This window comes from Triturus cristatus, chromosome 5_1, assembly GCF_964204655.1.
Source record: "Triturus cristatus chromosome 5_1, aTriCri1.1, whole genome shotgun sequence".
NCBI lineage: Eukaryota > Metazoa > Chordata > Amphibia > Caudata > Salamandridae > Triturus > Triturus cristatus.
In genome coordinates this window covers 659,690,824-659,707,775 of record NC_140587.1, presented here as the reverse complement: position 1 = coordinate 659,707,775, position 16,952 = coordinate 659,690,824, and positions in this window count along the sequence as shown.

The following is a 16,952-nucleotide window of genomic DNA, read 5'->3' as shown; positions in this document are numbered from 1 at the left end:
TATGTCTTTGTGTTAGTATTCTACTCCAATGGACAGGTAAGATTGTTTTTAGTGTAAGAAGCATTTATTTTATTTTACTTTTAACTTTCAACAAGAAGGAACTGCCCCAGAGATTAGGTTTTCTGTTCCTGTCCAGTAGGCTCCTCCAAGTATCTCCTGATCACTTTTCATTTTGATTTTGAAGTGGAATTATCACTCTCTTTGTCTCCTGCATTTATACCATTAGATTTAAGGACTGTGCTTTTGTGATATGACAAATACATTTACAAAATGTTGATTAAGGGTGTTTTTTGCTTGATAGAGGGCATGCAACTTTATTTTTTTGTTCTTGTATTCATTTTAAGTTTTTACAGTAGTGGGAAGCCTGCTGTTTCAGTAGGGACCTAGCTATTTTTTCGCATTTAATTTTGAATTTTTTAGAATTGAAAAAGGTTACACAGTTCAGTACATATACTCCATGTTTGTTATATTTGCAATATTCATTTATTTTACTATGTGGCCTAGTCTGCCCATGGGCCATCTAGCTAGTAGGCCCAGTACTAGTAATGGGTATATGAATCAACTGTTTCTGTGGTATATGTTGTTTTAAAACATAATTTAAGGGAGGGATGACTTTGGATTACATTAAAAATGTGGGATGTTTTTTGTATTTTCACTTTTTTTCTACAAAAAGTATACTGATGGGGTAATATTTGATGCCTTGTGAGGATTTGTGTTGTAAAGTTTTTATAGCTCACCTATTTTCCGTTTTTGACATTGCTGAATTAATGGTAGTGTCTTCTTCAGTATCACTATGCCTCCTTCGTTGAGCCAGTGTGTGTTTGCCATAGGCCACCATTTGTCTTTGTTCTCCATGCCATGTGGCCGGGGGCAATTTTGTGTAGTCAGTGTCCATAGGCCTGCATGTGGTTTTTGTTGTCTATGCCTCCTTGCTTGCTGTTTGACCATGTGACTGCAACCATTACGTGTAGCCAGCCAGTGTGCTTTTCCAATAGGCCTGCATGTGTTCTTCATTGCGGCCATGCCTCCCTACTTGCATTTGTTGATTGATCATGTTGCCAATGGCTATTTTATGTAGCCAGCCAGTGTTCTTTTGCCATAAGCCTGCATGTGTTTTTTGTTGTGGCCAATCCTCCTTGCTTGTTGTTGTTGTTTGACTATGTGGACGGTGGTCATTTTGTGTAGCCAGCCGATGTGCTTTTGCCATAAGCATGCATCTGTTCTTTGTTGTGGCCACAACTCCTTGTTTGCTGTCATTGTTTGATCATGTGGCCAGCGGCTATTTTATGTAGCCAGCCAGTGTGACTTCGCCATAGTCCCGCATGTGTTTTTTTGGGGGGCCATGCCACCTTGCTAGCTGTTGTTGTTTTACCATATGGCCAGTGACCATTTTGTGCAGCCAGCTGCTGTGCTTTTGCCATAGGCCTGTGTTGTAATGGCTTTCTTCTTCTTACCCTGAGATGCTTGTGTTCTGGAATGTCAGGGCCAAGCTGGATCTAGAATGTTGTATGAGGAAGGGAGCATTAACCTGGTGGCAGTTGGGTGGACAAGCTGTATTGACCTACAACTGAGAATAAATTAATAACCTCCCTCATTGAGCCTCAACTTCATTCTTCTCATCAAGAGATCACCTGTTAACACTGGCGACGACTGGGATCATCATCAGCTCAACTCCAACTCCTAACCTCTTACTATCAACTCCATTCATCTTCTATGCTTAAGGAAGAAAACAACTTCAAGTAAGATATTTTGCTACCTTGTCCCAAGAAAGACTTTATCTCTTATCTCTGACTTTTCACACAGAGTGTCGCTTATACTGAAACTTCATTGACAGCACGCTCTGCCTCATTACATTATTTGCGCTTTGTCTACTGAGAGGAATTTTCCGGTGCTGAGGGTGGCTCATTTGGTGGTAGATACGGAGACGGGGCATATAATGAAGTTTTCGTTGATTTTAAAATCTCCATCGTAATAATTTTAATTAAAAAAAAGTAAACAAGAAAGAAAACTTACGTTAACCCTCGCGCTATCACGCGCGGAATCTTCAAAATTTTGTATCCATGGTAGTGGCGCTGCATTGTTCCGAGTCACGATCCAAGGCATCTGAAACGCATCGGGAGAAGACGTGGAACGCAACGCTGAAGACGTGGTACGCAACGCTGACGTTGTTTGTCTGACCCTGGATTGGCTACTCACCAAGTGCTACTCACCAAGTGCACAGCTGGATTTTGAATCCCGTGTCGAGGACCATTTGCTAAATAGCGCTGACATGCACAGCTGGATTTTGAATCCCAATTTTGTTCAGATTACTTAACAGGGCTGACGCACAGCTTATTCTTTTATCGAAGTTTAGCTCAGAAATTCTGTGCAATTTCACAATTCAGGTGCTCTCAAGTCACATCACTGACTCATATGCATATTGTATGAAATTTAGTGCAGTGAAATTTACAGCACAACTTGGATGTGGGAAAATGTTTTGTTTTGGTACCTGGGATTGTGCAGCTTTTCTAGCATAGAGTACTGCAAAAACTTTGAACATTATTAGAGATAATTGCAAGTGTGTTTTATCACCATAATGGGTTTTGTACAGTACATGCGTTAACATTAATTTTGTATTTTGTTTCTTTTCACTGGAAATTCACAATTTTTTATAGAATTTTTATTTTTTTCTCTCTCTAGTCTAAACTCCCTAAACACCCTTTACCATGCAAAACGTCACAGCAGCTCCTTTCTTTCTACAATCCCCAGGTGACCCTCCCATTAAATGGTCCAAATGGAAGAAAGTATTCGAGCGCTATGCTCGAGTATGTGGCACTTCTCTAAGTGTAGAGAGAAAGACTGCTTTGTTGATGCACTGTCTGGGATCGGAGGGCCAAGATGTTTTTGACCATCTGCCAGATGTCCCAAGTGGAACTAGTTCTAGTCTTAATGAGTATGAACAGTGTATTTATAAGTTGGATGCTCATTACTTGCCAAAGGTTAGCACTATCTTAGAAAGATATCATTTTGGCAAGCGTATGCAAAAAGAGGAAGAAAGCATAGAGAATTATATGAAAGAACTTAGACGCTTAGCGTCCAGTTGTAAGTTTGATGCTCTAACGGATGAAAGAATACGAGATCAGTTTATGCTTGGTTGCGTATCTGAGAAGGTACGTGATGAACTCTGGTTGAAGGATGAACCTTCTTTGGATGAGGTTCTAGTAGTAGCTAAAAGAATAGAACACTCTCTACAATGTGTAAAGGTGATCAAAAAAGATCTTAATAAAGAAGTGTCTGTGATTAATACCAATTTAGCTTTGAAAAAGGAAGCAGATAAGGGTGACTCTCATGCAAAGTCACAATTTTAAGAAATAGGTGTAAATAAACCTCGTGACAATCCTATCAAGGGTGGTAAGTGCTACAGGTGCAATAGCACTTCACATTGGGCAAATGATAAGTCGTGTCCTGCCCTAAATGTTACATGCTCTCATTGTAAAAAGAAGGGCCATTTTGTGAGTGCCTGCAGGTTCAAAAATACAAAGAAAAAAGTGAATGAGATCTCTGATGGTAACACATCAGATTAACATGATTTCTAGTGTGGACAAATTGTGGTCCAGGTTGGGGCTGAGGGACCTCTTGATTTCATTTTGGTGGAAGCTCACAAAACTAAGGTATTGTTTGACTCTGGAGCCAAGAATACTGTTATTTCTAGCAAATTTTTTGAAAATAATTTGTGTGGGAAAGTTAAACTATTGAAACCAGACATCCGTCCTACAGCATACAGCGGAGATCCCATTGAATTAAGGGGATATTTTAATGGTTTAATTGAATATGGAGAGCGTTTCACTTCTGGGAAAGTTTATATTTAGAAAAAAGGTGATAGCATCATCAGCTGGTGGCACCAAAAAGATCTTGGTGTCATGTTGGACCCGAACAACAATCCTCCCATCATTCTAAGAGAGAGAGGAAGTGTTGAGTCTGTGGTGGAAAGTTCTTCGCTGCAAACTTTTCTGAAAAGTCAATATCCAAGGGTTTTTGGAGATAAGCTAGGCTGTCTTAAGGGTTACTGTCATAAGATTAAACTTTCTCCTGGTTCAACTCCAGTTTCCTGTAAAGTCCGAAATGTTTCGTTCACAGTCAAGGAGGATATGCTCAAAGAATTAAATAAACTAAAGTCCCAGGGCATTATTGAAGAGGTAGCTTCATGGCTTGCTCCGGTGGTGGCCGCAAGGAAACCTGATAATTCTTTGAGGCTCTGTGTTGATCTTAGACAACTCAATAAATGTGCTTAAGTGGATAAGTATCCCCTCCCTAACATTTCTGAACTGTTAAGTATGGTGGGTGGGGCTAAAATATTCAGTACTATTGATTTAACATCAGCGTACCATCAAATCTTGCTTGATGAGTCCTCAAGGGATCTGACTGCCTTTATCACTCCGTTTGGAACATTTAGGTTTATTAGACTTCCATTTGGGTTAGTATCAGCTGCCTCAGTTTTTCAACGAGTCATGGATAAAGTTTTAGTTAACATCCCTGGGGTCTGTGTGTATCAAGACGACATCTTGGTACATGGGTCTACTGACGCAGAGCATGAAAGAAGGGTTAGGCAAGTGCTGGACAGGCTTACTTCTCACAACCTAACTATAAAAAAGGAAAAGTGTAGATTTGGTATCAGTAAAATTTACTATCTCGGCCATACTATAAGTGCGGAAGGCGTGGTTCCTAAAGCGGATCTTGTAAACACCATTAAAGACCTTGTCGTTCCTTCTTCCAAGAAGGAGCTAATGAGATTCTTAGGAATGGATGAATACTATAATAAATTCATAAAGAACTCTGCTGAGGTCGCGTTCAACATGAGAAATTTGTTAAAGAAAGGAGAAAAATTTAGTTGGAATAGTTTGTGTGACAGAGAATTTAATGACATAAAGTTGAAATTGCAGAATGCTCCGAATCTTATGAATTTTGACCCGTGCAAGAGCTCTATCATTTCTACTGATGCAAGCCTGAAAGGGATAGGTGCGGTCCTGTATCAAGGGGGTGTCCTGCCTGAGAATACCATCATGTTTATATCTAGGTGTTTGAAAGGGGCTGAATGTCGTTATTCAGTAATTGAACGTGAAGCCCTTGCGGTATATTGGGCTATTAAGAAGTTGAAAAAGTTTTTGTGGGGCTCTTCATTTGTCATAAGAACTGATCACAAGCCTCTTTGTGAGGTGCTAACTAAAAAAGGCATTGACTCTATATCTCCCAGAATCTCAAAATGGGTGGTTGGCTTACAAGGGTTTAATTTCATTGTTAAACATGTTCCTGGATCAGATAACGTTGTTGGAGATACTCTTTCGAGGTTAGTTCCTGATGAACAACAAGAAATGGTAGAGACAAATTCAGATCCGTCTTTTAGTCTTCCACAAGACTTTGTCTGTGGAGTGGATTATAAAGTGATTTCTCGTGAGAGGTGGCTAGATGCTTGCAAGTGTGATACTACCATTCAAGAAGTCTCCAAATTGATTTTTGATGGATGGCACCATAAAGGTCAAGGTGGTGACTCAGTGAGAGATTTCTGGTTAGTCAAGGATCAACTTTCAAGTTGTGAGGGGCTGTTGTTGAGAGGTCACAAGCTAGTACCTCCGGTTTCTTTAAGGAAAGAGATCTTGGATTTGGCACATGAGGCACACCTAGGTATTTCCAAAACTAAAGAGAGAGTGCGCTCTAGCTATTGGTGGCCAGGTCTGGACACACAGATTGAACATTTGGTCAGGGAATGTGTTCAATGTACTGTCAGCGAGAAGGTTTTAAAAACTAGGACACAGCCCATGGAAAAAAGAGTTCGACCGTGTGGCCCCTGGAAGGATACGGCTCTTGATATTTTAGGGCCTATTCATGGAGATGGTTCAGACACATTTGTTATAGTAGTTATGGATTTGTTTTCAAGGTGGCCAGAAGTGTCTTTTGTGAAGAATGTAAATTCAAATACAGTTATTAAATGTTTAAAAGACATTATTGCCAGGGAGGGAATTCCTGAGACCTTACTAACAGACAATGGTGTACAACTTGTTTCGAGAGAAATGGAGACTTTTCTAGGTGATTGTGGCATTATTCATAAAAAATGTTCTTTGTATCACCCAGAATCCAATGGGACAGTAGAAAGATTCAACAGGGTCTTGAAGGAAACGGTCTCTTTAGCAAAATCTAATGGTCTTAATTGGCAGGATGAAGTTTTGAAAAGGGTGTGTGTGTACCGTTTTACCCCACATACCACTACAGGGAAGTCTCCTTTTCTTTTGTTTCGTGGAAGAGATCCTGTTACTTTTTTAGATCCACCATGAGTAAATAAGTTTCTTTCTAACAGGTCTCAAGAAGTTGATCCTACATCATGGCAAGAGAAGGAAGATATGAAATGTTCTAAGAGTAAAGAAAACTATGATGTTCGTCATGCTGTTAAGTTCACGAAGGTTAAGGTGGGTGATTGGGTTCGGATTAAAAGGCCAGGCTTTGCTGTTTCTGGATCTAAATTTACTGAGCCGTTAAAGGTTATTAAGGTTTTCAACAACGCTATTAGAACAAGTGATCACAGAGTATGGAATCTGGGTTGTGTTGCTATTTGCAATACTGTCGTGGGATCTAGTTTTCCTCACACTGTCACGGAGGGAGAAGGAGCTCCGGAGGTCATTATGAAGCCCAGGAGAAACTCCTGCCTTCCCTCTCATTTGAAGGATTATGTCACTTAATTAATGTCACATGATGTTAGATGTGTATATAGAATATGTGTTAGGTGTTTTGCTGTAAAAGTGTGAAGGAGGGAGATATGTTGTAATGGCTTTCTTCTTCTCACCCTGAGATGCTTGTGTTCTGGAATGTCAGGGCCAAGCTGGATCTAGAATGTTGTATGAGGAAGGGAGCATTAACCTGGTGGCAGTTGGGTGGATGAGCTGTATTTACCTACAACTGAGAGTAAATTAATAACCTCCCTCATTGAGGCTCAACTTCATTCTTCTCATCAAGAGATCACCCTTTAACAGCCTGCATGTGTTCTTTGAAGGGCTGTGCCTCTTTGCTTGCTGTTGTTGTTTGACCATGTGGCTGGTGACCGTTTTGTGTAGCCAGCTAGTGTACCTTTGCTACATGCCTCTATGTGTTCTTTGTTGTTGCCCTGCCTCCTTGCTTGTTCTTGTCGGTTGACCATGTGATCAAGGGCCATTTTGTGCAACCTGCCACTATGTAAACCAGTTTTCAAAACCATTTTCTAGGGAACTTGGTGGGAAAGGGTTATGTCTTTTTGTTTTTGTTTATTTTTTAGTTTTCTCTGATGTATGTTTATTATGCTTGAGAAACCCTTGCATCATGTTGCAAGGGTGCCTGTGTTGTGGGGATGATTGCACAGGCATTTTCCTCTTTATATGTATGCTGCAACATGTAGCATGTATAGAAAGAGGAAAACATGAGTAGAAATTAAAGTATTTCTCCTCGTTGCACCAAAATGAACTGTGCACTCTAGGTGGGAGTTGAAGTTCAGCCAGAGCAGCAAACCCTCTACCTGAGGAGAGCGGGGGTAGGCTCAGAGCACCATTCGAGGAAGAGTCTGAGGTATAACTAGAAGAGAAGCCTCCGGCTGGGACCAGAGCCTCACAAGATCATCAGCGTAGGAGAGGGGCTGACTAGCAAATCAGACATAGAAAAAGTCAGATGGCACCATTTGGTGCACGTGAGAACAGCAGCGATGAAGATGTCTGCTGCTCCTCCCAAACGTGTGGGACAGATAGGCTGAGTCCAAAGGAGATAGTGGCCTGAGGGGAAGGTGAGATCTTCGTACAACTATTTTGCCACCTGCTAGCCCTCTTGACCGAGGGATAGGACTAGTGTTATAGGCCCTGGCCAGAGGAGGGACCCTTCAAACCAAAGGACATGGCTGTTGGGAAGACTGCATCCGGACCTTCCCCTACATGATGGATTGCCTAAGAAGATGGGAACGATATGTTATGGAAAAACCAATAGAGCTCCTCCACTCCAACATGTACCCACTCCTGCAGAAGGGCATGTCTGGAACCATCTGTGTACCCTGGGCTCAGATGGATAAAGAAGGACTATGAACCGAATTGATGTCCCTGCTGGATGGAGCGGTGAAATGGATCTCATATTTTGAGAAGAACATCGGGGAGTAAATGTAGTGATAGGCGATGTTATAAGTCTGCTAAGCAGCCTCATTGGTGAATAGTCTAACGCAGTGTTCACCCATACTCGCATTCCAGCAGTCAAGCTGACAAACACTGAGCATTATGGGGCCACATTCAGTTCATACAGGCACCAAATCTGGACGACCCCGAGAGAAATGTTGCCTGACTACCCAGATGTAGGAGGGTTCATGGCAGAAACTATGAAACCTGAGGAGACCATAGCGGAGTTTCTGGATTGAATGAGGGAATGATGGGAAGAAGAGCCAGGAAAGCCATGGACTGACAAGGGCCAGCAAGTTGTGTTCTTTTCTAACATCCTCAAAAAGGACCTACCCACCGAGATACATAGCGGTTAGGACAGCTTACAAGGGTTAGATACCAATCCCTTGTGGGAGACCCACATATTGCACTTTTACAAAAAGAAATAAGAGAAGGATAGGAAGAAAAAACATCAAACTGATAGAGACACCGCTAAGTTGGTCCAACACAATTTGAAAAAGACAGCCCTAGAGGGGGCCGCATTGGCCGCAAGCATACACAAATGGTACAATTTTTTAAGGGGACGCCACCGCAAAACCCCAGAGGATTTCAACCTAGCTATAACAGCAGATGCCAGGGAGGGAGACGTCAGTGTTCAGAGAATGTTACTATTGCCACAGGATGGACCAAATAGCTAACCGATGCTGGCTAAAAGCAAATCATGCACAGAGGTCTATAGACATTGATCAATCCCCGCAAACCCCCAGCGACAAAGTCAAACACATGGCAACCCAAACCAACAACACACACAGCCTCAGGGAAGTCAGCCAGCCACTGAAGAACCGCAACAAGGAGCAGGTAGTTGGGTGAACATGTGGCTATAGCAACAACAGACAGGGAGCCCATCCCAGCAGGGACCAGGGTGGCAACCTCAGCAGGGTCAGATAATTGTTTGAGGAGGCAATGCCTTTGCACAAACGCAGAACTCAAATATGTAGTAAGTTAAAAAAAAGTATAATGAGTCATCCATTTTATGTGCATCCCACAATTCACTGTACCAAAATAAAAAAAAGACCAATGAGACAGTATTAGAAATTCAAGACTTTACTTGCGGTCGTGAAATTCAGGGCTGCTAGGGATCACTGACGAAATATCGAGAAGAAGAATATCGAATTGCCAAAATATTGAAGGAAAATTTATAGAATGCCAAAATATCGAAGCCCTATCTCCAAACAGGTAAGTACAAAAATATAGAATCCAAAATATTGTTGTAAAAAATATAGTTAGTCACAATATCGAATTATTGTAAATGTCTTAAAATTAATGAAATGAAACATGTAATTAACTGAAACATACTTAAGAATACTTAAATTAGTTTAAAATTAATAAATAATTAATTAAGTAAAAAAAAATAATAATAATACATATATATGAACGTAATATTAATTTAAAAAATGCAATATTTTTTGCGTAGGATAGCGGGCGGGTAAAATTTACTATTACCACTCCAGTAAGTGCAATAGTAGGGAAAACGTTGGATAGCGGGAGGGTAAAAATTACTATTCCCACTCCAGAGAGTGCAACAGTAGGGAAAGCGCTGGATAGCGGGAGGGTAAAAATTAGTATTCCCACTCCAGACAGTGCAATAATAGGGAAAGCATTGGATAGCGTAGGGGTAAAAATGTATACTCACACTCCAAAGAGTGCAACAGTAGGGAAAGTGTTGGATAGAGTAGGGCTAAAAATTACTATTCCCACTCCAGTGAGTGCAACAGTAGGGAAAGCGGTTGATAGTGTAGGGGTAAAAATTACTATTCCCACTTCAGAGAGTACCACAGTAGGGAAAGCGTTGGATAGCGGGAGGGCAAAATTTACTATTCCCACTCCAGTGAGTGCAACATTAGGGAAAACGTCAGATGGCGTAGGGGTAAAAATTACTATTCCCACTCCAAAGAGTGCAACAGTAGGGAAAGCGTTGGATAGCGTAGGGGTAAAAATTACTATTCCCACTCCAGAGAGTGCAACAGTAGGGAAAGCATTGGATAGCGTAGGGGTAAAAATTACTATTCCCACTCCAAAGAGTGCAACAGCAGGGAAAACGTTGGATAGCGTAGGGGTAAAAATTACTATTCCCACTCCAGTGAGTGCAACTGTAGGGTAAGCGTTGGATAGCGTAGGGGTAAAAATTACTATTCCCACTCCAGAGAGTGCAACAGTAGGGAAAGCGTTGGATAGCGGGAGGGTAAAAATTACTATTCCCACTCCAAAGAGTGCAACAGTAGGGAAAGCGTTGGATAGCGTAGGGGTAAAAATTACTATTCCCACTTCAAAGAGTGCAACAGTAGGGAAAGCGTTGGATAGCGTAGGGGTAAAAATTACTATTCCCACTCCAGAGAGTGCAACAGTAGGGAAAGCGTTGGATAGCGGGAGGGTAAAATTTACTATTCCCACTCCAGTGAGTGCAACTCTAGGGTAAGCGTTGGATACCGTAGGGGTAAAAATTATTATTCCCACTCCAGTGAGTGCAATAGTAGGGAAAGCGTTGGATAGCGTAGGGGTAACAATTACTATTCCCACTTCAGTGAGTGCAATAGTAGGGAAAATAATAATTTAACATTTTATTAAAAATAAATAAATGATTAATGCCAAATAAAGATATTAAAATTAATTACCAACCAAACAATATTTAATAAGTACTTTATTATAAATAGCAATGATTTTTATTAATAACCTATTAATAATTAACAAACAATTAATTTTCAATACCCAAAAATAATAAATAAAATTAATACCAATTAATAATTAATTAAGAATAAATTAATTCGCAATATACAAAAATTATTTCAATAATTAATTATTTACAATTAAATTAATTCCCACCATATTCCCCTATAAAGCCACAACCCGCTACAAATAATAAATTAATACAATTAACATAATTATCAATTAAACAATTAATACTAATTAATTACCAATTAATACAAATTATTTACCAATTAATAATTAATCAACAACCAATTAATTTTCAATACCAATTAATAATTACCTAATCACATTTAAATTACTTCCCACCCTATTCCCCTATAAACCCACAACTCGCTACAGAAGTAAAACTCAAAATTAAATTAAAAATAATTAATAATTCCTAAAAATTAATATTTAATGTACTATAATTAAATTACTTCCCACCCTAATCCCCTATAAACCCACAACCCGCTACGGAATTAAATTACACAAAAATTAAATAACATAAAATTCATTACTTTAAAAATATTCAAACATACATTCCAAAATTTATACATACTTTTAACACATATACTAACACTTAAAACACTATAAAAAAAATCGATATTTTTAACAACTATATTATGACTGTCGATATTACTTACTTCTACATTATTTAAATCGATATTTTATTTCTTACCTGATTTTCATTATTCTTCACCATTATATTTTGTCAATTCGATATTCTGTCCATTCTATATTAAAAACTCGATATTCTGTCCTGTCGATATTTTGAATTCGATATTATGTCTGTTTACCGCTGCTAGACATGGGAGTCCTCTCTAGAGTCCACCATTACAAGTGCCGGCAGGAGCCTGTGCCTTACTCTGCTGCTGATCCCCCAGGGCAGGGCTGGCTGACCACACCCCAAGAGGAGTGCAGTCTTACGATGGGGGTTCATGGTGGCTGCTGTCCAGTCCTTAAAAACAAGCACCCTGGCCTCCGCACCCACAAGCCATTTGGGATGGGATCCGATCACTAAATCAAAAGGATCCCATTCTTGGGCACCCAGCCCAGGACCAAAATTCCTTCATGGTGTGAGGTTCTAGCTGCTTCCCCAAAGGCTAGCAGCCTCCAGCTAATGGAGGCCACCTTTAGGTTCTAAAATGAAGCTGTCCTCCAGTGTCAGGAGCCAGGGTTCCTGTACGCTCGGGATAGTGAAGACCCCATCACCTCCACCGCATAGGATCCAACAAGTTGTGAGGCACTGTGCGGAGCAGAGTCAGGAAGGGAGGTCTGCCCAAACAACCACTATCCCAGTCCATCACCTTCATTGGATGAATTTCGACTAATTCTTGACCTTAGATTCCAGGTTCTCCATACTGCAGTGTTTCCCCTCCTTTCTCCCTCAAAATGTTCAAAGCATCCAAAAGCCTGCTCACCGGTTCATGCCCCTACAGAATACAAAATCAGCATGCCGGTGGTTAAGGGGCCCTAGCCACAGCTGGACACCAGAGATCCAACTAACCAGGAAAAGAAAGGTCAGAGGGAGACAGAGGGCAAATAAGGAGTCCGCAAAGATCCATCACAGCTCTGTATGAGATTAGAACAAAATAATGAGCTTACCCTCTTCTCAGACCTCGCAATTAGCCAACACACCAGCCTTATACACACCATATGAAGGAGACAGTAAGCCCAATCTCAGACACTACAATATCAGAAATACACGGAGACCAAAGGAGAGATTTCTAACCACCTCCATTCTTTTTGAGCAGAGTGACTAATTATCTAGGTCCTGTCAAATGTTCCGAACCAAATTTGGGGTCTACCAAGGGCAGAAACATGTTGACCATCTACAGGGGTATATTTGGTGAATTCCCAGAGTCCTCTCATGTTAGCCCTTTCCCATAAGACCATTCAATAAAGCTGATCCGGCCCTCTGGAGTTTTTCTTTGCACTCTGTCTCTCAGTGACCCTCTAACATCAATTTTTTTTTCAAAACACCTCAGCCCACACCAAGGACCTTGTGGTACTGGTATGAGGAGGGAACCAAATGATGAAGCACGTCATCCTTGGGTGAGTGAGGGTTCTGGTCTTTTAAGAAGCTCTCTTCTGATAGTCATACCATACACTATACATACATATACAATTATATGTGTGAACTGTGCATTTTTCTATCTTTCTCTTTCTATTGACCAGACGTACTATTTTGTGAGTTTTATTTAAACTGGTTTGCTAGGCTCACCCGGTGGCTGACTGGAGTATGCACGTCACTGTTACCCGTTTTACATTTTTAATTGTTTTTCTGTGGTTTCCTACAATTGGGGGTTACCTGCTGTAAAAACGCAGTCCTCAAATTAGGTAGAGTGCAAGTAACTTGGAAAATAGTATTAGTCAAAACTGAAGAACAGCATGTCCCCAATATTGTGACTGTCATGAAGTATGAGTTAGATAAGGTAGTTGAAAATTCAACAAGAGGGGGCAATCTTGATATTGATAAAAAAAAATATTCCAATGCTTGTAATAGTACTCTCACATACACAAATGAAATTGGATCACTATTATCAAATTTGCCCGTCATGAACTCTCAATCAACCCAGACTCAGAAATATGTGATCAGGCAGGCTCTGAAATTTAGGCCCGCAGTTACTGACTGATAGGTCACAGGTGGGGTGCATGTACCCAGCAGACAAACTCAGGAACAGGCAACTCAGGTCTATCCCCAGATAAGCGCAGCAACACCGCAATGGTCCAGGGAAATTGGCCCCAATAAAGCACACATGTCGAGTGGGGTTTACACATTCTCAACATCATAAAGTCAGATGCTACATGGAGTTAGGAACACACAGCCAATCAGGACACAGCACACAAAGTACATGCAGTGATCATGTTACCCTCATGCCAGACATCCAGACACATTACCCAGTGGCCTACATTGTGGCCACGCAAGGTCAAGGCCCAGCTGTATTTGTTATCAGGGACCTTTAATTTACCACTCCACAAACACGGGCTGCATTCTATGTACCAAAACAAGGATTGCCAGATGTACGTTTATGACACCCAAACTGTAAAACCAATTCAGATTGATTGTTCTTTGAGACAGTTATCAGACCAGTTTCTGTAACCTGTAATCCTGACTGAAGAGTTTAATTAAAGCATCTGTCCCTGTTTTGCCAAAAGTCTCTCGTCTTTTGTTTTTTAAAGATAAATTCATATTCGTGAAACAATGTTATGGAGTTGTAGTGTGACTTTAGAATTAATTCACTATTGTTAAATATTTAGGTTAATAAGTTAGCCATTATATTGTCTGAATCATGAATAATTTGAACTGGAAAAATGCCACATTTCACTATATGTTTTTCTTGCTTGTTTGATTTTAGGTGCACAAGAGATATCACCCACAGTACTGTCAGACAGAAGGTCGGCTCAAAGTGATATAACCACAATACGTGACATTAGTCCTCCAGTCTCTTCCACTTTTTATGATAAGTGCCACTGCCAACTGACAACTTCAAGATGGTAGGAAAGAAAAGTGCTGCAAAACAAAGTGACCAATGAGGAGAAGAAGCAGATTGCCACCACTAGCAGCTCTCCTCCTTTCTCAGGAAACTTCATGTGCCTGCCACACCATCCTTCGGGCAGCAAGCTGGGAGCAGCACTCCTGCATCAATGACAGCACCACCCCAACCTAAGCCCTTGTCTCTCAACGAGGCAGCCACTTCAATCATGGCAACAAGCAGAAAGTCTGAATTGGATATGTCTCTGCTGCAAACTAGTAGCTAATTGTCACAGGAAACTGAGCAAAGTGGACAACAGGAGTCGCAACCAGCATTAGTAGGAGCAGTACTGAACGTGAAGCTTCCTGCTGAGCAAGATGCACCCAGATCTCCAGCAGGATAAAGGAAAGGTATTCCACCATCTTCTCCTATCCCCTTTTCTGATGATCTGGACATGGATTGGACCCAAGCTGAGTCTGAGATACGCCAAGAGAGGCAAGGCAAAATGGAAGTTCATGAAATTCTTACAAATTTGGAAGGGGATGAGGATGACGAGCCAGTCATTGTCATGGAAGCTGGCCCATAGGAGACCAAAATTAACCCTCCTCTATTTAGCCTGCTCTGAGGAACGTGGAACTGGTACCACCACCAACCCCAGCTTCCATATTTGTAAGGCCCCAGCTGAGGCATGCCTTTACCACTACCTCAGCTGAAGTATGCGCTGCAGAGAGGCAATTGATGACATACCCACCCACCTCCAATTCTTCTTCAAGCTTTGGCAATTACGCACTAAGAAAGTTATCCTTCCCAGTTTGGGACTTTGTTACAATTAGCGAGCAGGAGGATGACATTGCAATATGCTCCATTTGCCACACAAATGATCGTCGGGGTAAGCCTGGTTCACATTATGGTACTGGAGGCCAAATGACCCATATGAAAAAACATTAGGCGTCCTGGTAGGAGATGCACCTTTAAAAAGTACTGCAGGTTGTGGTGGTGATGAGTGTGAGGAATCAGCTCTGATCATGGTGGGAGGTGAAGGTGATGAAGAAGAAGAAGCTTACAGCTATAGGAAAAGAAGCCCTGTCCTCTGCAGTACTCCAGTATCACCCGTCTTAACAACCTCAAAATGGCACAAGAGTCAGATGGAGACACCACCGCCTTCAGTGACTCTCCTCAAGACACACATTGAGTATACCACCTCCTGGTTCCCTCTGGAATTTGCCTGTTTCAGTAGGTCCGCAAAATAAAAAAAATCCAAGCTACTATTACGGACATGTTTAGGGAGGAGGGGCAGTACGAACTCAGGAAGCTGGCTAAAATATTATGGTTGGACCTCCTCCATTTTCTTTTGCGGAAAGAGTTGGATTTTTAGAATTTGTGGCAGCCATCTACCCAAAATGGAAGCTTCACAGTTGGATCAATTTTGCCAGAGTTGCTGTTCCAGCGCTGTATCACAATATGCTGCAATTGGTTGGGCAAGCATTTTATCAGAGTGCTGTTCACACTGTCTACCTGACGACAGATATGTGGCCCAATTACCAAGTCACTGATTACATGTGTATGACTGCACACTGGATCTCATTTGTGTGGGTTAGGCAACAGCTATATACAGGTCTTAGGACTAAGGAAACTTTTCAGGGCATTCAGCAGCATGCAACAGTAGCCATGTTCTCCATGGAGAACTCTGATACGACTCAAAACATCTTGGACAACTTTTAAAGCAAGCTGTTTGAAAGGCTGTGACCCAGAGTTCTCAGAATTGGATTTGGCAGTAATATATTTAAGGCCATTGCATATGGTGGCTATTCCAGGGTCCTGTGTTTTGCGCATTGCATCAAACTGATTGTGCAGGACTGTCTCAAAAAAGAAGATAAAGTCAGCAGCATACTGACCACCTGCAGAAGAATTTGCACTCATTTCAGCAATTCTTTTAAAACCCGAAATCCGTTGAGGATCATTCAGCACACTAATAGAGAACAGTTAGAGCCCTCATACAGGCATTGCCAACACATTAGAACTCAACTTATTACATGTTGCAACATCTGTTTGAGTAGTACAAACTGAATATTGACTATGTCATTCAAAGAGGAGGGGATGAAACTGGGATAAATGATAATGGAGGTGGACAAATGGAGTATAATCAAATGCCTGACACACATGCCACTTCCTTTTGAGGTTTTTACCCAGGAAGTCACCAAGGAGGACAGAACAATGAGCAAAGCTATCCTGTTGTTGAATCTCCTACAGGACCAGTTAAAAAAGGTGTCGCAAAAGTTGGCAGTTGTGGATGGCACAGGAGTAGCTCATGACTTGGTTGAAATTATAATATTTCACTTGCCTGTTAATCCAAGGTTGCAAAGAGACATTGTGTCATCCAAAGAGTACATTAGTGCCACAATACTTGATCTAAGGCACAAAAAAATACTGGCCACTTTCATTCCTTGTTTTGAAATGTATGTTTCACTTTACATGATGTGGATTGTTGATCACGTGAGAGACCTTGCAGAAGAACAACTGAAAATTAGAGTCCCGGGCAGAAGTTCTGGGGTGCAGCCTCCAACTTCCAAAGGATGATTTTGTCTCAGCTCAACCAATACCA